Source organism: Erinaceus europaeus, chromosome 10 (genome assembly GCF_950295315.1).
Source record: "Erinaceus europaeus chromosome 10, mEriEur2.1, whole genome shotgun sequence".
In the NCBI taxonomy this organism is placed as follows: Eukaryota; Metazoa; Chordata; class Mammalia; order Eulipotyphla; family Erinaceidae; genus Erinaceus; species Erinaceus europaeus.
The window spans coordinates 23,517,232-23,541,801 of NC_080171.1; the positions used below are offsets into that span (position 1 = coordinate 23,517,232).

At 42.1% G+C, this 24,570-nt stretch overlaps 1 protein-coding gene across 2 annotated transcripts in view; it reads right to left on the reverse strand.

Moving 5' to 3' along the window:
• Positions 1-13,383, reverse strand: part of TRPM6 (transient receptor potential cation channel subfamily M member 6) — a 146,818-nt gene extending 133,435 nt beyond the window's left edge. For both annotated transcript variants that reach the window (XM_060199294.1, XM_060199295.1), the window contains exon 1: positions 13,200-13,383. The gene's annotated coding sequence lies outside the window, so the exon portion shown is untranslated. The remainder of the gene's footprint in view (positions 1-13,199) is intronic.
• Positions 13,384-24,570: the final 11,187 nt, after the last annotated feature.

Consider the following 24,570-nt stretch of genomic DNA (forward strand, 5'->3'; position numbering starts at 1 on the left):
GCAATTGAGGAGGGCCCAATCATAACGTGCTAGGTCAAAGCCGGGTTGACGCTTGCAGGGGTCTGTGATGAGGTGTTTGTTCTTTACCTCAGCTGACTGCCAACTCTGTTTCCAAGAGACTGGAACAGAGAAGTTTATTGTAGGCATAGGGGACCAGATTGGGTGACGAGACGTCAAGCGTTGGACAGGGTGGGTGAAGATATCCGCATATATTGGCAGGTCCGGTCGAGCATAGACGTGGGAAATGAACTTAGATGATGCCGCATCCCGACAATTATCTGGCAGGGCGATGTTGCTAAGAACTGGCAGCCATGGAACCGGGGTGGAACGGATGGTTCCAGAAATTATCCTCATGGAGGAATATAATTTGGAATCAACCAAGTGGACATGGGGGCTATGGAACCATACTGGGGCACAGTATTCTGCAGTGGAAGAGCATAATGCCAGAGAGGATGATCATAGTGTGGAAGCGCTCGCGCCCCATGAGGAGCTGGCCAGTCTTGCAATGATGTTATTCCTCGCGCCCACCTTTGCTGCAGTTTTATGAGATGTTTGTGAAATGACAGAGTGCGATCGAGAGTAATGCCAAGATAGACTGGCTGGGCTTCATGCCGGATTTTTGTATCGCCAAGCTGCACATTAAGCTCACGCGAGGCCGAGGCATAGTGTAGATGGAAAACAGATGATACCGTTTTTGCAGTGCTAGGGATTAGTCGCCATTTTTTACAGTAATCAGATATCAGAGACATGTCTTTCGTGAGTGTTTCCTCAAGGATGTCGAACTTGGATGCCTGAGTTGCATAGCAGATGTCATCTGCGTAGATGAACTTCCTTGAAGAAGTTTACATTGATGTAAATATTAAATAGCATAGGAGCCAGAACAGAGCCCTGGGGGGGGCCACTTGAGACAAGTCTCCATCTGCTAGACTTGTCACCCAGATGTACCCAGAATCTTCTGTTTTGGAGAAGAAACGATATAGTGTTGGCCACCCATGGAGGCAGGCATCTTGAGATCTTGACTAGGAGACCACAGTGCCAGACCGTGTCATAGGCTGCTGTGAGATCAACAAAGACAGCACCCGTCTTTAAATTCTTCTGGAATCCATTTTCAATGTAAGTTGAGAGGGCCAGGGTTTGTTCACAGGTAGATCTTCCTGAGCGGAAACCAGCTTGGGCGGGTGATAGGAATTTCTCTGTAAGATGAGAAATACGTGACAGAAGCAGCCTCTCAAGGAGTTTGTAATACACGGAGAGGAGAGAAATTGGTCTATAGCTGGTAGCCAGTTTTGGGTCTTTCTTTGGTTTCAAAACCGCTATAATCTTCACACGACGCCAAACTTTGGGCATAGACTCAGATTCCAAGATGTGGGACAGGAATGAAGCGAGCCACTTCTTTGCCACGGGACCCAGGTTAAGAATGAGTTCTGGGGTGATGTTATCATAGCCAGCAGCTGTTCCCGGTTTAACCCTCTTCAAAGCGTCTTCCAGTTCAGACAGTGTAAAGGGAGAGATTTTTGGAGATGGACAAGATAACCGGAAGTGGGATGACCACTCATGGGAAATTTCTCTTTTCCAGACTGGGTTGATCTTAGCACATCCAACTTGAGTTAGGTGACTGGCCACTGAGTTTGGAGATACGGGAGGATGGGAGACGGGAGGGGGTTGGCTACCGGCACCCAGTCTGTGAAGAAGCTTCCATGCCTTCCTACTTGAGTGGGTGAAGTGCAGACTTTCCGTGAGTTGTTGCCAGCGGGCTTGGCGTGCTGCATCCAGGGAGGCAATGAGATGGTCAGCCACATCTGTGTCGCCGACTCATCATACTGCTTTAGTAGTTGCTCGCATTCAGCATCAAGACAAGGCATATAGTTAGCACATCTCCCACGAGGAATGGCTTGGGAAGCAGCTTTGAAGATGTCTTGGCGGAAGCGCCTGTAGGAATCTTCAGAGGGGATAGAGTTAATTGGAATTGCAGGAATAGATTTGTTGGTAAGATCACTGAACAGACGCCAGTTTGCTTTCTGAAAGTTCCATCTTAGTTTCTCCGAGCACAGAATCAGTGGGAGCTGGAGACCAATGTGGATGATAGCTGGGCGGTGATGACTGTGCGGGAAGATCTTGAGAACTTGTCTCGTAGCGGGAAAGGCTTGGCCTTTGACTGTGCTAATCCAGCACAGGTCGGGTGACGAGTCTTTATTCCATCTAGCACTGTGAAAAGAGCCTGGATGTTTGGGATCGTATAATAGGGAGAGGTCATTCGCTGAAGCCCAGTCGGCTAAGATAGAGCCGTCAGCACGAGTGGAGGAATATCCCCAGTCTTGGTGATGACTATTAAAGTCTCCAACGTAAACGGCTGGGTGATTCGGGCTAGGCAGGACCTCATTATCCCATGAGGCACTGGGAGGCTTATATACATTGACGAGCTGAATAGTTCTAATAGTAATGGAGTCGTAGAAGGTCGAAGAGGCCATATGGTAAACGTCCGCAAGACACAATTTGGTGTAGATGGCTCAGCCGTGTTTAGGATGGAGATTATAGCATATTAAATCGAATCCACTGACGGTGAATCGAGCAGCTTCATCGACTGCTATATGTGTTTCTTGTAGGCAGATAACATCTGCCTGATGCTGTATCGCTAATTGACCAATAAGAACGCGTTTGGCAAAGGACAGCCCCTCAACATTAAGTTGGAGGACTCGAAGAGCAGGACCAGCAGCTTGAAAGCTGTCAGGAGCTGCTTGTTGCTGGCTTTGAAAGTGACTGGGATCCATGTGGATTCAGTCGGCTAGGAAGGATCGTCAGTTTCCCCAATGAATGGGTACTCATGAGATGCACCACGGGAAGGTCGATCCAATGCATCCCCTATCTTCCCCACCACCATCCATCCCTTATCTTCCCCCCCCCCCAAGGTTCTATGCCTTCTCATTATTACCACAGAAGAGCTCCTCCCAGTTTTAGTAGTTTTTTTTTTAATATTTTATTTATTTATTTTCTCTTTCGTTGTCCTTGTTTTTCATATCATATAGCTCTGGTCTATCACTCCTAATAAAATATTTTTTAAATTTTTGTATTTTCTTTATTGGGGGGATTAATGGTTTATAGTCAACAGTAAAATATAGTAGTTTATACATGTGTAACATTTCTCAGTTTTCCACATAACAATTCAACCCCCTCTAAGTCCTCTGCCATCATGTTTCAGTGCCTGAACTCTCTTCTCTCCTCCCCACCCTAGAGTCATTTAGTTTGGTGCAATACACCAAAACCAATCTAAGTTCTGCTTTGTGTTTTCTTATTTTTCAGCTCTCTCCCTCTCTCTCTCTTCCTCTCCCTCTCTCTCTCATTATTATTAGTGATAGACAAGATTGTGGGATAAGAGGTGCACACTTCTAGTGTGCCATATCTCATTCCCTCCACTGGAAGCTTCACAATTCTTTATCCCTCTAAGAGTATGGTTCATAGATCTCTATGGGGCACAGAAGGTCGGAGGTCTGGCTTCTGTAATTGCCTCTCCAGTGGACATGGACATTGACAGGTCCATCCATACCCCCAGACTGTTTCTACCTTTCCCTAGGAGGGTAGGACTCCAGCGAGGTAAGGTTCCAGGACACATTAGTGAGGTCGTCTACCCAGGGAAGGCAGGTTGGCATCATGATAGTATTTTTCAGCTTCTGTCTATGAGTGAGATCATCCCATGTTCATACTTCTCTTTCTGACTTATCTCACTTAACATGATTCCTTCAAGCTCTATTCAAGATGAGGTGAAGAGGTGGATTCATCATCTTTAATAGCTCAGTAATATTCCATTGTGTATATATAATGAAACTTTTTCAACCACTTACATGATAAAAGATTTTTTTAGTGGTTGGGTGGTGGCACACCTGGTTGAGCTCACATGCTACAATACACAAGAACCTGGGTTCAAGCCCCCAACTCCCACCTGCACGGGGAAAGCTTTGTGAGTGGTGAAGCAATGTTGCAGATGTCTCTCTGCCTCTGTCCCTCTCTATCACCCTCTTCCCTCTCAATTTCTGGCTGTCTCTAACCGATAAATAAATAAATTTTTTAAATATAAATAATTTAAAAAAGTGATTTAAAATATTAAATATTGGGGAGTCGGGCTGTAGTGAAGCTGCTTAAGCACAGGTGGTGCAAAGCACAAGGACTGGCACCAAGGATCCCAGTTCAAACTCCCAGCTCCCCACCTGCAGGGAAGTCGCTTCACAAGCTGTGAAGCAGGTCTGCAGGTGTCTCTCTGTCTTCCCCTCCTCTCTCCGTTTATCTCTGTCCTATCCAATAATAACAACAATAAAAACAACAAGGACAACAAAAGGGGATAAATAAGTATTAGAAGAGCCAATTCTCTTTAAAAAATATTAAATGTATATATATATATATATATATATATATATATATATATATATATATATATATATATATGTTTTACCATGTATGAGGACCTGAGTTTGAACTCCTGGCACCACAAGGGAGCAAGCACCTTGAACAAGGGAAGCTTCAGGAGTGGTGGAGTAGTACTATGCTCTCTCTCATGCACTCTCACTCTGGTCTCATCTTCATCTCTAGCTGATATAGAAAGAAAAGAGAGAGAGAGAGAGAAAGAATTTGCTGGGAGTGGTGGAATAGCACAGGCAAAAAAGTCAGTGTGGTTAAGAAAAATATTCATTTCATTCTAATGAGATACAGGTGGAAAGACAGAGAAAAATAAAGAGGGGCTCGGTGGTCACACACTTGGTTGAGCACACACATAATTCAATGCACAAGGACCCAAGTTCAAGCCCTCGGCCCCCACCTACAGGGGGGAAGCTTTGTGAGGGGCAAAGCAGTGCTGTAAGTGTCTCTCTTTCTCCCCCCTCTATCTCAGAGAGAGAGAGAGAGACAGACCAGAGCACTGCTCAGCTTTTGTTGATGGTGGTGCTGCGGATTGAACCAGATACCTTAAAGCCTTAGGCAGGAAACTCTTTTTGCAAAACCACTGTGCCATCTTCCCAGCCCTATCATCATCATCATCGTCATCATACTCATCATCATCATCATCATCATTTTCCCCAAAGCCCTGCTCAGCTCTGCCTGATGGTGCTATAGGGGACAGAACCTAGGACCTCAGAGCCTCAGGCAGGAGAGTGAAGAACCACTGTGCTATCTCCCCACACAATTGTGATCAGCCGCACAATTCATGAAGATAGAGTTCAAATCATGTTTTACACTAGGTCAATGAAGGAATAATATGAGCATGTTCATCTTCACTTGTGACAAAAGAGGTTGTAGGTGACATTTCTTTTTCTTTCTTTTTTTTAAAAGATTTTATTTATTTATTAATGAGAAAGATAGGAGGAGAGAAAGAACCAAACATCACTCTGGTACATGTGCTGCCGGGGATTGAACTTGGGACCTCATGCATTGAGAGTCAAGTGCTTTATCCACTGTGTCACTTCCCAGACCACAGTAGGTGACATTTCTTTCCATCCATGGAGAGATGACTATCAATCGATGAAATGTGGTAAAGTCACACTGTGGAGGATTATGTAGCAATTACAAGCAATGGGATTGATGTCATAGCAATATGGGTAAGTCTTAAAAAAAAAAAAGAAACCTGACCACTTAATGAGAAAAGGAGAAAAAAAAAAGACTGAATTCTATAATACATTGCTTGCATATGCAAGTGCTATATATGTGTATATTTTAAATACATGTTAAAAATAAAAACATAGGGGCAGAGGGTAGATAGCATAATGGTTATGCAAAACAGACTCTCATGCCTGAGGCTCTAAAGTCTCAGGTTCAAGCCCCCAACCACCATAAGCCAGAGCTGAACTATACTCTGGTTAAAGAAAAAAAAAAAAAAAACATGAGTCAGGTGGTGGTGCACCTGATTAAGCACACACATTACAGTGGGCAAGGACTGGGGTTCAAGCCCCCTGGTCCCCACCTGCAGGGGGAACACCTCGCGAGTGGTGAAGCAGGGCTACAGGTGTCTCTGTCTCTCTCCCTCCCCTCTCAATTTCTCTCTGTCTGTATCCAATAATAATAATAAACACAGGGGTTCAGGAGACAGCATAATAGTTATGCAAATAAATTTTTATGCCTAGGGCTCCAAGGTCCTGGGTTCAATTTCCCACACCACCGTAAACCAGAGCTGGTTTAAATAAATTAATATAAATAACACATATATCCAAAAAGATCTGTGTACACATATGTTTTGGGCAGCACAATTTGTAATAGCCAAAACCTGGAAACAACCCAGGTGTCCAAACTATTGTATTTACAAACTATTGTATTCACTGTCAAATGTAAAACATTAATCCCCCAAAAGAGAAATTTAAAGAAAAAAAAAAGAAAAGAAAAGAAAGAAAGAAAGAAAGGAATACATAGGAGCCAGGTGGTGGTGCACCTGGTTGAGCACATATGTTACAATGCACAAGGATCCCGGTTCAAGTCCCCAGTCTCCACTTGCAGGCGGAAAGCTTTGCACATGGTGAAGCTGTGCTGCTGGTGTCTATCTCTCTCCCTTGCTATCTCTCCTTTCCCTTTCAATTTCTGGATGTCTTTATCAAATAAATAAATAAAGATAATACAAAAAAGGAGAAAGGAATACACAAAAACAAGAGCAATATCTTACACTTATCAATGATAAGAAAATATTCTAAACTAAGTAGGGTACTTGTATCACTATTGATATCCAAATTTCTACTATAATTTCAAAAATTAATTTATTTTTCCTGAAACTCTGTGCTTTTTGAAAAGACTTCTGCCTACAAAGTACCTATTATATTTTTGTATCTTGCTTGTATATTTCCCCCCATCTCTGAGTCTTTTAATGAGCAGCATTTCCAATATCACATATTTATTCATCAGATTTATTTACTTGGTAAGTATTTGAGGTGTCTAGACAAATATTAAGAGCATATAAAGCGTTGATCTGGTGGACAAACGGATATTAAAGGAAACATCTTTACTTTTTTTTTTTTTCCTCCAGGATTATCACTGGGGCTTGGTGTCAGCACTATAAATCCACTAGCAGCATTTTTTTTTCGTTCTTTTTTTCTATTTTATTTGATAGGACATAAGAAATGAGAGGGGGATGGGAATCAGGCGGTAGCGCAGTGAGTTAAGCGCACGTGGCGCGAAATGCAAGGACCAGAGTAAGGATCCCAGTTTGAGCCCCTGCTTGCTTCCCCACCTGTAGGGGAGTTGCTTCACAGGCGGTGAAGCAGGTCTACAGGTGTCTGTCTTTCTCTCCCCCTCTCTGTTTTCCTCTCCTTTCTCCATTTCGCTCTGTCCTATCCATCAATAGCAACAACAGTAATGACTACAGCAATAAAATAAGGATGACAAAAGGGAATAAAGAAAAAAATGAGAGGGGAGGGGAGAGGAGAGGAGAGGAGAGTAGCAAGGGAGAGAGAAAGATAGACACCTGCAACCTGCTTCACTGCTAATGAAGCATCACCACTGCTGGTGGGTTGTGAGGGCTCAAACCCAGGTCTTTTCTCTGGCCCTCACACGTGGTACTATATGTGCTTAACCGGTTGCACCACCAGAGGGGTCCCTAAGGGAAACATGTTATGATCCCTATCTCCAGGAATTTATATCCAAAGGGTGGATGCAAGGATTAGCCAAGGATTGAGATCACTCCAATACCCACTGATTTAAAAGGGATAGGTTGATGTTAACATGTAATGGGACCCAGAGAAGAGACAGGACAGGTAAGAAAAAGCTGCCGGAAGGGTCAAAGATGCAGTGAATCTTCCATGAGTGGTTCAGATGGGGAAGGGTACTTCAAATAAGGAGAGTGTGCCTTCTAGCAAGGCACAGAGTGTTGGGGGAGCAAAACACAATCAGAAAGCAGAAAATGAGATGGCAGGAACTGAGGTAAGGCAATGATGATAACAAAGAAAACTCAAGGACCTGGCAGTGGTGCACCTGGTTAAGTACACATAGTTGGAAGCACAAGGACCCACTCAAGGATCACCGTTCCAGCTCCCGGTTCTCCACCTGCAGGAAGGTTGCTTCACAAGTGGTGAAGCAGGTCGGCAGGTGTCTATTTTTCTCTCCCTCCTCTCTATCTTCCCCTCCTCTCTCAATTTCTCTCTGTTCTATCCAATAAAATGGGGGGGGGGGATGGCTATCCAGGCAGTCAGGCGATAGCGCAGCGGGTTAAGCGCAGGTGGTGCAAAGCACAAGAACCGGCGTAAGGATCCGGTTCGAGCTCCTGGCTCCCCACCTGCAGGGGAGCCCCTTCATAAGCGGTGAAGCAGGTCTGCATGTGTCTATCTTTCTCTCCCTCTCTCTGTCTTCCCCTCCTCTCTCCATTTCTCTCTGTCCTGTCTAACAACAATGACATCAATAACAATAGTAATAACTATAACAATAAAACAAGGGCAACAAAAGGGAATAAAAAATACTAAAAAAAAATTTTTTAAATGGCTATCCAGAGCAGTGGATTCATAGTACCAGCACCGAACCCCAACAATAACCCTGGAGGCAGAAGAAGAAGGAGAAGAAAAAGAAGAAAAAAACAAAACTGAATCAGAAGATTACACAGGATTTGAAGGTCTTCAGATATTCCACCAAACACAGTTCAGCTTCACAGTTCTTATTTTTGTCCAATCTCCAGAGGTAGCCCATACCCAAAGAAGGTGCTGAATTCCTCCTACATCTCACCCTACCTCCCAAATATAGACTTCTTGGGGCCAGGTAATGGCACACTTGGTTGAGCACACATTTTACAATGATCAAGGACCAGGGTTCAAGCCCCATCCCCACCTGCAGAAGGAAAGCTTTGCAAATGGTAAAGCAGTGTTGCAGATGTCTCTCTATCTCTCTCCCTATCACCCCCTTCCCTCTCGATTTCTGAATGTCTCTATCCAATAAGTAAATAAACATTAAAAAAAACTATAGCCTTTTCTCTTTCCATTTAGCTTCATAGCCTGGCCTCACCCATCGCAGTTTGGACTAACTATGTTCACCTGGCATGGCACCCTGTGCTTACCTCTGCCACATTAGTCCATCCAATACCTCAGTCATCAAACACCCAGTATAACCCTGCCAGGCAGTCTGCTAAGAGCTAAGTCCAAAATAATAATCGAGAGCAGAGCCAAGTCCCGCCCTCACTGTACTCTGATAGCAGAGATGAATTCCTCCTATGGATTATCCTATTTTTTTCACTGCCAATCTTACAAACAGCATTCCAACTAACCTCAGAACACCTGGCACATTGTAGATGTTCAATAAACATTTATTCATGTTAGAGAATCCTATCCATATATCCCCAGAATTATCACCAGTCCTGGACTGACAACAGCAATATTATCCCTTCTCAGAACTGCTGATGGCAGGAAAATGTAGCTAACTGGAGGTCACAGGACAGTAGCCTTCTTCTGTGAAGTACTAGGTAGTAAATAATTTAGGCTGAATAAGCCAATCGTGTGGTGTCTGTCACAGATACTCAGTTTTGACATTACAGTTCAAAAGCAGCCTAAGACAACATAGAAACAAATAAATGGGCTGGGGACACAGAATGGTGGTTCTGCAAAAGATTCTCATGCCTAAGGTCCAGAGGTTCCAGGTTCAACCCCCCAGCACCACCACCAGTCAGTGCTGAACAATGCTCAAGCCTCCTTCTCGCCTTTGATTCCTGTATCTGTCCCATTGAACATTATTAAATAAAAACATTTTTAAATGAATGTGGCATACTCCAATACAATCTCATTTATAAAAATAGGCAGTGTACTGGATTTGATTCATAGGCCCTGAATTTGCCAACTTATGCTATACATGATGGACCTTTTGTTAAATGTTTGCCCATACCTGAGCTTCAGTTAAGTAAATTCAGTTGTGGCACCTAATATCTTACTTTAAGTTTAAACCCATGCTTCTGACATCCAGTATTGTGAAAGAATGTGGAATTTGGAGTCAAATGATGTTTTACTCCTTGGTCAACCTTTTGGTGATTTACTTGCTTGCTTTTTTCTTTTTAATTACTTTTTTAAAAATTATTTATTGGATAGAGACAAAGAAATTGAGAGGGGAGGGAGAGAGAGAGACACCTGCAACCCTGCTTCACCACTAGTGAAGCTTTCCACCTGCAGGTGGAGACCGGGGCTTGAACCTGAGTCCTTGTGCTTTGTAATGTGTGCACTCAGCCAGGTGCACCACCACCTGGTTCCTCTTTTTTTTTTTTTTTTTTTACTTTTTTTTAAATAAAAAGTAAACATTCACACCTATGGACATCTAATCTTTGACAAAGGTGACCAGATTATTAAATGGGGAAAGATGAGTCTCTTCAACAAATGGTGTTAGAAAAAATGGGTTGAAACATGCAGAAGAATGAAACTGAACCACTATATTTCACCAAATACAAAAGTAAATTCCAAGTGGATCAAGGACTTGGATGTTAGACCATAAACTATCAGATACTTAGAGGAAAATATTGACAGAACTCTTTTCCACATAAATTTTAAAGGCATCTTCAATGAAACAAATCCAAGTACAAAGAAGATTAAGGCAAGTATAAACCTTTGGGACTACATCAAATTAAAAAGCTTCTGCACATCTAAAGAAACCACTACCCAAACCAAGACACCCCTCCCAGAATGGGAGAAGATCTTTACATGCCATACATCAGACAAGAATTTAATAACCAACATATATAAAGAGCTTGCCAAAATCAACAACAAGACAACAAATAACCCCATCCAAAAATGGGGGGAGGACTTGGACAGAATATTCACCACAGAAGAGATCCAAAAGGCCAAGAAACACATGAAAAAATGCTCCAAGTCTCTGATTGTCAGAGAAATGCAAATAAAGACAACAAGGAGATACCATTTCACTCCTGTGAGAATGTCATACATCAGAAAAGGTAACGGCAGCAAATGCTAGAGAGGGTGTGGGGTCAAAGGAACCCTCCTACACCGCTGGTGGGAATGTCAGTTGGTCCAGCCTCTGTGGAGAACAATCTGGAGAACTCTCAGAAGGCTAGAAATGGACCTACCCTATGACCCTGCAATTCCTCTCCTGGGGATATATCTTAAGGAACCCAGCACACCCATCCAAAAACATCTGTGTACACATATGTTCTTGGCAGCACAATTTGTAATAACAATTTGTAATAACCAAAACCTGGAAGCAACCCAGGTGTCCAATAACAGATGAGTGGCTGAGCAAGTTGTGGTCTATATACACAATGGAATACTACTCAGCTATCAAAAATGGTGACTTCACCGTTTTCAGCCAATCTTGGATGGAACTGGAAAAATTCATGTTAAGTGAAATAAGTCAGAAACAGAAGGATGAATATGGGATGATCTCACTCTCAGGCAGAAGCTGAAAAAAAAATCAGAGGCGAGAACAAAAGTAGATCCTGAACTGGAATTGGCATATTACATCAGAGTAAAAGACTCTGGGGTGGGTGAGTGGGGAGAATACAGATCCAAGAAGAATGACAGAGGACCTAGATGGGGTTGTATTGTTATATGGAAAACTGGGAAATGTTATGGATGTGCGAACTATTATATTTACTATTGAATGTAAAACATTAATTCCCTAATAAAGAAATTTAAAAAAGAGAGAGAGAGCTCCATGGATGGTGAAGGGTCACTTGAGTGCACATTCTCTCTCCCCTTATAAAAAGAAAAAAGTTGTTGAGCCAGGGTGATGGTGCTGTGGTAATGCACGCACATGGCCTCCATCTCTACCAACATTATCTTTTATTAACTTTATTTATTGGATAGAGACAGCCAGAAATTGAGAGGAGGAGGGAAGCTAAAGAGCGAGAGAGACAGAGAGACACCTGCAAACCTGCTTCATCACTCGTAAAGTTTCCCCCTGCAGGTGGGTACTGGCAGCTCAAACCTGGGTCATCAAGTACACCACTACTTGGCCCTGAGACCCCAAATCTTCATCTGTAGTATTCCAGCCTTTGGGTTCATGATTAATCAGCAATTTCTATGGCTTTATATGTTCCAGATGCTACCATGATGCCAACTGGACTTCCCTGGACAGATGACCCCCACCAATGTGTCCTAGAGCTCCACTTCCTCAGAATCCCATCCCATTAGGGAAAGAGAGAAACAGGCTGGGAGTAAGGATAGACCTTCCAATACCCTTGTTCAGTGGGGAAGCAATTACAGAAGCCAGACCTTCCACCTTCTGCACCCCATAATAACCCTGGATCTATATTCCCAGGGGGTTAAAGAATAGAAGAGCTATCAGGGAGGGGAGGGGATATGGAGCTCTGCTGGTGGGAACTGTACTCCTCTTTTTTATATATATATTTATTTATTCCCTTTCATTGCCCTTGTTTTATTGTTGTAGTTATTATTGTTGTCGTAGTTGGTGGATAGGGCAGAGAGAAATGGAGAGAGGAGGGGAAGACGGAGAAAGGGAGAGAAAGACAGACACCTGCAGATCTGCTTCACCGCCTGCGAAGCGACCCCCCTGCAGGTGGGGAGCCGGGGGCTCGAACTGGGATCCTTATGCCAGTCCTTGCGCTTTGTGCCACAGGTGCTTAACCTGCTGCGCTACAGCCTGACTCCTGGGAATTGTATTCCTCTTATCCTATGGTCTTGTCAGTGTTTCCATTTCTTTTCTTTTTTTTTCTTTTTTTTTTTTTTTAGATTTTGAACTCAGGACCTCATGCTTAAAAGTCAAGCACTTTATCCACTGTGCCACCTCCCGGACCACAGTGTTTCCATTTTATAAATAAATTTTTAAAAATTAAAAAAAAAAAAAAAAAGAAAAGAGATAGGTTGAGGGGAAAAAACCTATTTCCACCAGAACTAGAATTTCCAGATGTTTTACCTAGTTTCTACCTTGGCTGCTTCTAATAGTCATAATTATTTGTCTTTCCGTTCACTTCAAGCTTTCTCCACTCTACTTAGTACACAACCACGTGTTCCATCAATGCAGAAAGGCATTTCAATAACAGTTCAATCAGTGAAACAAGCTGTTTGATTAATAATTTTTTTCAAACGGAAATTGAAGAAGCAATGTCGTTTGCACACTATGCATGTTTAATTGTGAGCTTAATTTTTTGCATTTTGAGCCAGGATCACTTAACAAACCATCATCAAGTGTATCTAAATGTTTAACTAGAATTGAATATTATACCTTTGGCATTCTATGATGCTTAAAGGCTAACATAAGAAAGTTAACTTAAGAGCAGCAAAGAGAGCTTTTTCACTTACCCTCTTCATAACCACAGTCAGGGTAAACTTCACTCTGCCTTTGGCCATTGAATTTTATTCTGAAGTCTCCATCTACCACACAATCAGATAAACCCCAGCTTTCGGGAGCAACTAATGGAAAAAGTCCTGTAAAGAGAAATACTAAGCAAATTTCCATGTGCTTAATGTAAGAGGGAAAATTCGCAATGTGAAGCATGTAAAACGTTTTCAGCTGTTCTAAACCAGAGGCAGTGATTTCACTTTTAGCAGGAACTTGTGACTAAGATTGCTTGACCGGGAAATGATTAACACTCCTTTCGTCATCTGCTGGAGCACTAGGGAGGCAGGAAATCAGTGTGTGTGTGTGTGTGTGTGTGTGTGTGTGTGTGTGTGTGTGTGTGTGTGGTGTTTGGGTGTGTGTGTGTGTGTGTGTGTGGTGTGTGTGTGTGTGTATGTGTGTGTGGTGTTTGGGTGTGTGTGTGTGCTCTGAAGACACTACCTTCCTGTGCTGGCTTACTGGCACAGCTGCTGGATTCAAATTTGGTGTTGGGGTGCTTTAAATTAATGTGCATTTAGAACCTCTGCCTACTCCCAACTATTGATTTCATGAACTAGAATGGTGTTAACAAGCTATATTTTCATGTTTCATTTCTGTGCTCAACCTAGAGATGGATTGCCCCTTAGATTATTTTTCTTTAAAATCCCAAGGTTTAATAAGTAACATTAGAAGGATCTCTGTGTTTCCTCAGGTTTATTTTCTTCCCAATTATGCTTGTATCTCAAAATTTCAGTGCCCTTTTGAACTGCCAGTTTTCACTCTTCTGCAAAAAAAAAAAAAAAAGAATTCTTTAAGAATGTCAGTGTGCTTTTTGTTTTCTGCGGTTTTTGTTGTTGTTTTACTTTTTAAAAATTTTTATTAGTGGGGCTGGGTGGTGGCACACCTGGTTGAGTACACATGTTACAATGCACAGGGACCCAGATTCAAGCCCCCAGTCCCCACCTACAGGGGGAAAGCTTCACAAGTGGTGAATCAGGACTGCAGGTGTTTCTCTGTCTCTGTACCTCTCTGTCATCCCCTTCCCTCTTGATTTCTGGCTGTCTCTATCCAATACATAAAGATAATTTTTAAATGAATTTAAAAAACAAATCCATGTAAACAATTTTTATTATCCCAACATCAGAGTTCCATATCCCACCCACCCTCCCTATTTTTTATCCCTCTGAAAGTATGGACGAAAATTCTTTTTTTTTTTTTTTTTTTTTAGTAATGAGAAAGATAGGAGGAGAGAGATAAGAAGAACCAGAAATCACTTGGATACATGTGCTACCAGGAATTGAACTCAGGATCTCATGCTTGAGAGTCCAATGCTTTTATCTTCACTATGCCAGCTCCTGGACCACCTTTTTTTTTTTTTTTTTACTTATCAGATGGAGACTGAGAGAAACTGAGAGGGAAGGGAAGGAGGACACAGAAAGGGAGAGAGAAAGAGAGACCCCTGAAGACGTGTTTCACAGGTCATGAAGCTTCCCCCATGCAGGTGGAGATCAGGGGCTTGAACCCAGGTCCTTGCACTTTGTAACATGTGCATGCAACCAGGTGTGCTACCACCCAGACCCTGAAGAACTAATTAGTAAACCCACATAACTTGAAGATACTAGAAAGTCATCAAGTGATGCGTTTTTCCTTTAATTTTATATATATATATAGCAATAATTATTGTTACAAAATACAACTACTACAGCATCAGTGCTCCTGAAAGACCTCTTCTCTTTCCTCTTTCCCTTTCCTTTCCTATTCTCCTTCTTCCCCTCCCCCTCCTCGTTCTTAACCAATCTCACTCAGGAACGAGAAAGAAATAACAGAGATTTATTTAGATGAACATCTGTGCAGCAGTTTGTGAACAAAAAGTGAGATGATATTAGAAATGCTGAGCTTCGGGCTCCCTACCTTTAGGGAGGTCGCTTCACAGGAGGTGAAGCAGGTTTGCAGGTGTCTGTCTTTCTTGTCCCCTCTCTTGTCCCTTCCTCTCTCGATTTCTCTCTGTCCTATCCAACAACAACAACAGCAATGAGAACAATAATAATAATGACAACAACAAGGGCAACAAAATGGGAAAGATGGCCTCCAGGAGCAGTGGGTTCATAGTGCAGGCACTGAGCCCCAGCAATAACCTAAGGCAATATATATATATATCTTTAAAATGTTTTAAATATAAACAAAAATTTTAAATATAAGTTTTTCCTAAGGTACTAGGTGGTGGTGCACCCAGCTGAGCACACATGTAACCATTTGCAAGGACCTGGGTTTAAGCCCCAGTCTCCACCTGTGGGGAGAAGCATCATGAGCAGTGGAGCAGTTTGCAAGTACCTCTCCTTCTCTAGCTCTCCTTCCTCATCTCAGTTTCTCTCTGCCCTATCAAATAAAAAGAAAGAAAGCAAAATCATTTCTGCTCACCTTGAGAAGACAGATTAGCAACATTCAAGGAAACAAAATATAGCTCTATGATGGCAGAGGAGGACCTAGTGGAGGTTGAGTTGTTATGTGGAAAAGTGGGAAATGATACACATGTACAATTACTGTATTTTACTGTCAACTGTAAACCATTAATCTTCCAATAAAGAATTTTTTTAAATAGTGTGTTGCAAAAAAAAAAAGAAAGAAAGAAAGAAAGAAATACTGGGCTTCTTTTAGGTGGGATTGCAGTCTGCCAACAGGACAAAGGAGATTGTACATATTCTGTCAGAAGACTTAAGAAAATTAACACTCTGCTTCATAAAGTGCAGCATTCAGAGCTTGTCTGTTGTGTTTACTATGCTATAAACTTCACTTTCCTAAGAACTCTTAGATTGCTGATTTAAAAATAGATTTATGATTCAAAGATCTTATAACCCTTCTGGGGATAGTTTCCAGGAATTACTAAATTCATTTTAAGAACTTGTCAATTTTTCCCACTCCTCCCAAAGCAAAGCCAAAAAAGGCATTTGAAATGTTCCAACACTGTGAAATGACTTTCGATAAACCCAGTTAGCTTCTCCCTCAGTGCCTTTGCATTGCTTTTGTCTCTAAAATTTAACAAACACTCTTTCAAATTATTCTTTGCATGCCAAAAAAATTGTGAATGCTATACAGTCTTAATTGCCACACCATAGCTTCCTCTTGTTTGGCCACAACGAATAGAGAGGAAATGGGGTGGTGGGGTGAATGCCCCCCCACCACATGCACATACACTGACTTTCTGTGTGTCCTAACACATAGTAAGCAGTGAAGAGTAATCTGCTATTATTGCTAAATTGTCCAACATGGTGGCATCCACAAACAAATGAAACAAGCATACAAAAGTTTTCTAGAACTGAGGTTTTTAGCCTAGATTTTATCATTGTGTACACTTTTTTTTTTGCTGGGAAGCACTGAGGTTAATTAGATCCTTAAGCAAATGGGTCAGTTCTTCTTCTAGCGTTTGCCCTTCTTCCGTAGCCAGTCAACAGCATCAGGTAGAGCCTGATGTAAAGTTTCGAGACCTCCTTTGAATCTGGAGAGGTGGCAGTCGTTGACTATGTGGGTCATAATCTGTCTGTAGCCGCAGGGGCAGTTCGGGTCGTCTCTGGCTCCCCAGCGATGGAACATAGCGGCGCACCGGCCATGGCCTGTTCGATAGCGATTGAGGAGGGCCCAATCATAACGTGCTAGGTCAAAGCCGGGTTGACGCTTGCAGGGGTCTGTGATGAGGTGTTTGTTCTTTACCTCAGCTGACTGCCAGCTCTGTTTCCAAGAGTCTGGAACAGAGAAGTTCAGTGTAGGCATAGGGGACCAGATTGGGTGACGAGACGTCAAGCGTTGGACAGGGTGGGCGAAGATATCCACGTATATTGGCAGGTCCGGTCGAGCGTAGACGTGGGAAATGAACTTAGATGATGCCGCATCCCGACAATTATCTGGCGGGGCGATGTTGCTAAGAACTGGCAGCCATGGAACCGGGGTGGAACGGATGGTTCCAGAAATTATCCTCATGGAGGAATATAATTTGGAATCAACCAAGTGGACATGGGGGCTATGGAACCATACTGGGGCACAGTATTCTGCAGTGGAAGAGCATAATGCCAGAGAGGATGATCATAGTGTGGAAGCGCTCGCGCCCCATGAGGAGCTGGCCAGTCTTGCAATGATGTTATTCCTCGCGCCCACCTTTGCTACAGTTTTATGAGATGTTTGTGAAATGACAGAGTGTGATCGAGAGTAATGCCAAGATAGACTGGCTGGGCTTCATGCCAGATTTTTGTATCGCCAAGCTGCACATTAAGCTCACGTGAGGCCGAGGCATGGTGTAGATGGAAAACAGATGATACCGTTTTTGCAGTGCTAGGGATTAGTCGCCATTTTTTACGGTAATCAGATATCAGAGACATGTCTTTCGTGAGTGTTTCCTCGAGGATGTCGAACTTGGATGCCTGAGTTGCATAGCAGATGTCATCTGCGTAGATGAACTTCCTTGAAGAAGTTACTGGGAGGTCATTGATGTAAATATTAAATAGCGTAGGAGCCAGAACAGAGCCCTGGGGGAGGCCACTTGAGACAAGTCTCCATCTGCTAGACTTGTCACCCAGATGCACCCGGAATCTTCTGTTTTGGAGAAGAAACGATATAGTGTTGGCCACCCATGGAGGCAGGCATCTTGAGATCTTGACTAGGAGACCACGGTGCCAGACCATGTCATAGGCTGCTGTGAGATCAACAAAGACAGCACCCGTCTTTAAATTCTTCTGGAATCCATTTTCAATGTAAGTTGAGAGGGCCAGGGCTTGTTCGCAGGTAGATCTTCCTGGGCGGAAACCAGCCTGGGCGGGTGATAGGAATTTCTCTGTAAGATGAGAAATACGTGACAGAAGCAGCCTCTCAAGGAGTTTGTAACACACGGAGAGGAGAGAAATTGGTCTATAGCTGGCAGCCAGTGTTGTGTCTTTCTTTGGTTTCAAAACCGCTATAATCTTCACACGACGCCAAACTTTGGGCATAGACTCAGATTCCAAGATGTGGGACAGGAATGAAGCGAGCCACTTCTTTGCCGCGGGACCCAGGTTAAGAATGAGTTCTGGGGTGATGTTATCATAGCCAGCAGCTGTTCCCGGTTTAACCCTCTTCAAAGCGTCTTCCAGTTCAGACAGTGTAAAGGGAGAGATTTTTGGAGATGGACAAGATAACCGAAAGTGGGATGACCACTCATGGGAAATTTCTCTTTTCCAGACTGGGTCTATCTTAGCACGTCCAACTTGAGTTAGGTGACTGGCCACTGAGTTTGGAGATACGGGAGGATGGGAGATGGGAGGGGGTTGGCTACCGGCACCCAGTCTGTGAAGAAGCTTCCACGCCTTCCTACTTGAGTGGGTGAAGTTCAGACTTTCCGTGTTCAGTGATCTTACCAACAAATCTATTCCTGCAATTCCAATTAACTCTATCCCCTCTGAAGATTCCTACAGGCGCTTCCGCCAAGCCATCTTCAAAGCAGCTTCCCAAGCCATTCCTCGTGGGAGACGTGCTAACTATACGCCTTGTCTTGATGCTGAATACGAGCAACTACTAAAGCAGTATGATGAGTCAGGCGACCCAGATGTGGCTGACCATCTCATTGCCTTCCTGGATGCAGCACGCCAAGCCCGCTGGCAACAACTCACGGAATGGGTCAGTGATACAGACTCAAATGATTAGAAGACAATAAGAAAGGGTGAGGGTATATATAGCATAATGGTTATGCAAAGAGATTTTCATGCCTGAGGCTCTCAAGTTCCAGGTTCAATCCCCCACATCACCATAAGCCAGAGCTGAGCAGTGCTCTGGTTAAAAAAAAAAAAGAGAAGACAACAAGAACCACAGTGCTAGTGAAGTATTAAAAATATATTCTCTTTCTAGGCAGACTTGCAAAGCAGAATCCAGAGTTGGAATGAAACTGTTAGAGAAAGATCACACTATCACCATAATATGCCAAAGCCCTAGAGTAACTATTTTAAGTTTCATTCAATGTCACTACTTCTGTTTTGTTTTGGTTTTCATTACAAGGACATCATCAGGCAAATATTAGAGGTTATTATCATTAAAGAATCATAAAACACATAAACAGTCGGTCACGGTACCTGTTTGACTCAGTTGGTAAATGATGATAATTAATGGCATGACAACTTGATGGAAACAGTAAGAAAATGCAAGTGCCTGACCCCAGAATTGTTTCCATATGATCAAATCAAATCTCATTCTTCCTACTCAAGTTTGTGACTACCTGCAATAGCCTAATGTTAGCATTAGACAGCACCCTCAGATGCTAACAAGAGTCCTACCTGGCATGATTTCATCCTTGCTCAGATCAGTGATTTGGTGCCGGGTTTCAGAGAAATCCAAAGAAATGAACTTTGTGTTACCTGGCATTTGAATAGAGTAGGACTCCCTTCTAAGTCACATTCTCATTTAGCAGACCAATATTCCCAGTCTCAAAGCAGTACACCTTGGAAAGAACAATGTTTAACACTCTCTTCTTTCATTCCATGATATAACCTATATCTTCCATTTCTTCTTTCCTTGGTGTAAATCTTTTGTTTCATCATTTCTGAACCACGAGAATTGTTGGTCTTATTTCTTACACTGTGAGGTAAGAGCTTGTGTGCAATTCAATTTGCAGAGATTCACACAACTCTCTCCTCCTCTCCCTCCTCCTCTTCCCCCACTTCCTCCTTCCTCCATCTCTTGACAGAGACAGAGAGTAGTGGAGAGAGGAGAGAGAGGGAGAGGGGACAGACACCAGTTAGCACTACTCTCTGTCTCTCTCCCTATCTCCCCTCTCAGTTCCTCTCTGTCTCTATCCAATAATAAATAAATAATTTAAAAAATAATAATAAAAATAACAAGATGCAATGGACTTTAAAGTCAGGGATATGACTCAGTTGTCAGATTCCTTCCTTGCACCCATGAGGCCCTGGCCCTAATGCCCGACACCATATAAGAGCAACAGGGACAGGAGTCAAGGGGTGGTGGGCCAGTGCTACGTGTGTTCTCATCTTATCTTACATTCATGTCAAAATAAAAGTTTGTTTTGCAAATTAAATTATGTAACTATTAAGATAATTTTAAAATAAATAAATAACAGTGAACTTGAAGGTTGGGCACTGGTGCACCCAAATGAACACACACATTGCCATGCATGAGGACCCGTATTCAAGCCTTCAGTCTATACTTGCAGGGGGAAACTTTATGAACAACAAAGCAGATCTACAGATGTCTGTGTTTCTTTCTCCCTTCCTTCCCTATCAATTTCTGTCTCTATATAAATAAACAAATAGATACAAATATTTTTTAAAAAGCATAAAGAAACTATATAGTATAGAAGATTAGAATGTTTAATTCCCTAGAAAGAATGATCTCACATTTGTGTGTAGAACTAAGACTAATAAACATGTTTAAATCAACAAAGTAAAACAAGTAATAAGAAGGCAATACATGGGGGGGAGCATTTATATTTTTATTTTTTTTGTTGTTGTTGGATAGGACAGAGAGAAATGGAGAGAGGAGGGGAGGACAGAGAGGGGGAGAGAAAGATAGACACCTGCAGACCTGCTTAACCCGCTGTGCTACCGCCAGACTCCCCCCTCTTATATATATATATATACATATATATTTTTTTTTTTTAATTTAAGAAAGGATTAATTAACAAAACCATAGGGTAGGAGGGGTACAACTCCACACAATTCCCACCGCCCAATCTCCATATCCCACCCCCTCCCCCGATAGCTTTCCCATTCTCTATCCCTCTGGGAGCATGGACCCAGGGTCATTGAGGGTTGCAGAAGGTAGAAGGTCTGGCTTCTGTAATTACTTCCTCGCTGAACATGGGCGTTGACTGGTCGGTCCATACTCCCAGTCTGCCTCTCTCTTTCCCTAGTAGGATGGGTCTCTGGGGAAGCTGAGCTCCAGGACTCATTGGTGGTGTCTTCAATCCAGGGAAGTCTGGCCGGCATCCTGATGATACCTGGAACCTGGTGACTGAAAAGAGAGTTAACATACAAAGCCAAACAAATTGTTGAGCAATCATGGACCCAAAGCTTGGAAAAGTGGAGAGGAAGTATTAGGGAGGTACTCACTGCAAACTCTAGTATACTTCTGCTTTCTTACTTTGGTGCCATACTCCAAACTCAGTCAATTTCTGCTTTGCGTTTCTCCTTCTTTTTTTTTTTTTTTTTTACATGCTTAACATTCCCCAGATTCCCATTTAGCAATACAACCCCCACTATTTCATTCATCATTTTTCATGGACCTGTATTCTCCCCACCCACCCACCCACCCCAGAGTCTTTTACTTTGGTGTAATACTCCAATTCCATTTCAGGTTCGACTTGTGTTTTCTTTTCTAATCTTGTTTTTCAACTTCGGCCTGAGAGTGAGATCATCCCGTATTCATCCTTCTGTTTCTGACTTATTTCACTCAACATGATTTTGTCAAGGTCCATCCAAGATCGGCTGAAAACGGTGAAGTCACCATTTTTTACAGCTGACTAGTATTCCATTGTGTATATATACCACAACTTGCTCAGCCACTCATCTGTTGTTGGACACCTGGGTTGCTTCCAGGTTTTGGCTATTACAAATTGTGCTGCCAAGAACATATGTGTACACAGATGTTTTTGGATGGGTGTGCTGGGTTCCTTAGGATATATCCCCAGGAGAGGAATTACAGGGTCATAGGGTAGGTCCATTTCTAGCCTTCTGAGAGTTCTCCAGACTGTTCTCCACAGAGGTTGGACCAATTGACATTCCCACCAGCAGTGCAGGAGGGTTCCTTTGACCCCACATCCTCTCCAGCATTTGCTGCTGTTAACTTTTCTGATGTGTGACATTCTCACAGGAGTGAAGTGATATCTCATTGTTGTCTTGATTTGCATTTCTCTGACAATCAGAGACTTGGAGCATTTTTTCATGTGTTTCTCGGCCTTTTGGATCTCTTCTGTGGTGAATATTCTGTCCAAGTCCTCCCCCCATTTTTGGATGGGGTTATTTGTTGTCTTGTTGTTGAGTCTGGCAAGCTCTTTATATATGTTGGTTATTAAACTCTTATCTGATGTATGGCATGTAAAGATCTTCTCCCATTCTGTGAGGGGTCTCTTGATTTGGGTAGTGGTTTCTTTTGCTGTGAAGAAGCTTTTTAATTTGATGTAGTCCCATAGGTTTATACTTGCCTTAGTCTTCCTTGTAATTGGATTCGTTTCATTGAAAATGTCTTTAAAATTTATGCGGAAAAAAGTTCTTCCAATATTTTCCTCTAAGTATCTCATAGTTTCTGGTCTAACATCCAAGTCCTTGATCCACTTGGAATTTACTTTTGTATTTGGTGAAACACAGTGATTCAGCTTCATTCTTCTGCATGTTTCAACCCATTGTTTCCAACACCATTTGTTGAAGAGACTCTGCTTTCCCCATGGAATAGTCTGGGCCCCTTTGTCAAAGATTAGATGTCCATAGGTGTGGGGCCTCATTTCTGGGCTCTCAATTCTATTCCACTGGTCAGTGTGTCTGTTCATGTTCCAGTACCAAGCAGTTTTTATGACAATGGCCCTATAATATAGTTTGAGATCTGGCAGTGTGATGCCTGCGGTTCTGTTCTTTTTTCTCAAGATTGTTTTGGCAATTCTAGGTCTTTTCTGGTTCCAGATAAATATTTGTAGCATTTGTTCTATTCTCCTAAAAAATGTGCTTGGGATCTTGATGGGGATAGCATTAAATTTGTAGATGGCTCTGGGTAATATATTCATTTTGATGATGTTAATTCTTCCAACCCATGAGCATGGAATATCTTTCCACTTCTTTGTGTCTTTTTCAATTTCTTTGAGTAGTGACTCATAATTTTCAGTATACAAGTCTTTCACTTCTTTGGTTAGGTTTATTCCTAGATATTTTATTGTTTTTGTTGCTATAGAAAAAGGAACTGATTTCTGGATTTCAATTTCTTCTAACTTAGTGTTTGCATAGAGGAATGCCACTGACTTTTGAATGTTAATTTTATAGCCTGACACATTACTGTATTGCCTGATGATTTCCAAAAGCTTCTTGCTAGATTCCTTAGGTTTTTCCATGTATACTATCATGTCATCTGCAAATAAGGAGAGTTTGACTTCTTCTCTTCCAATCTGTATGCCTTTAATTCCTTGCTCCTGCCTGATTGCTATGGCAAGAACTTCCAACACTATGTTGAATAGTAATGGTGATAGTGGGCAGCCCTGTCTAGTACCTGATCTGAGGGGAAATGCTTCCAGTTTTTCACCATTGAGTATGATGTTGGCTGTAGGTTTGCTATATATAGAATCCACTATCTTCAGGAATTTTCCATCTATTCCTATTTTTTGTAGTGTTTTGACCATAAAGGGATGTTGTATTTTGTCAAAGGCTTTCTCTGCATCTATTGATATGACCATGTGGTTTTTGGTCTTGCTTTTGTTGATGTGGTGGATCACATTGATTGATTTACGTATATTAAACCAACCTTGCATGCCTGGGATAAACCCCACTTGGTCATGATGAACAATCTTTTTGATATACTGCTGTATCCGGTTGGCTAGAATTTTGTTCAATATTTTCGCATCTATGTTCATCAGAGATATTGGTCTGTAGTTTTCTTTTTTGGTTGTGTCCCTGTCTGCTTTTGGTATCAGGGTGATGTTGGCTTCATAGAAGCTGGCAGGGAGTATTCCAGTGTCTTCAATCTTCTGGAAGACTTTTAAAAGTAGACGTATTAGTTCTTCTTTGAAAGTTTTGTAGAATTCATTTGTAAAACCATCTGGTCCAGGACTTTTATTTTTGGGAAGATTTTTGATAACTGTTTCAATTTCATTAGCCTGTTCATGTTATCCACTTCCTCTTTACTTAGTTTTGGAAGTTGGTAGGTATCTAGGAAATCATTCATTTCTTCCAGGTTCTTTAACTTGGTGGCATATAGTTGTTCATAGAAGCCTCGCATGATATGTTGAATTTCTGCAGTGTCTGTTGTAATATCTCCTCTTTCATTTACTATCCGATTTATTTGGGTCTTCTCCCTTTTTTGTTTTGTGAGTCTGGCTAAAGGTTTGTCAATTTTGTTCACTCTTTCGAAGAACCAACATTTACTTTCATTGATCTTTTGTATGGTTTTCCTATTCTCAATGTTATTTATTTCTGCCCTAACTTTAGTAATTTCTGTCCTTCTGGTTGCTTTAGGGTTCCTTTGTTGTTCTTCTTCTAGGTCTTTAAGATGTGCAATCAGGCTGTTTATTTGTGCCTTTTCTTGTTTCCTAATGTGTGCTTGTATAGCTATGAACTTCCCTCTTAGGACTGCTTTAGCTGTGTCCCAAATATTTTGATAGCTTGTGTCTTCATTTTCATTGAACTC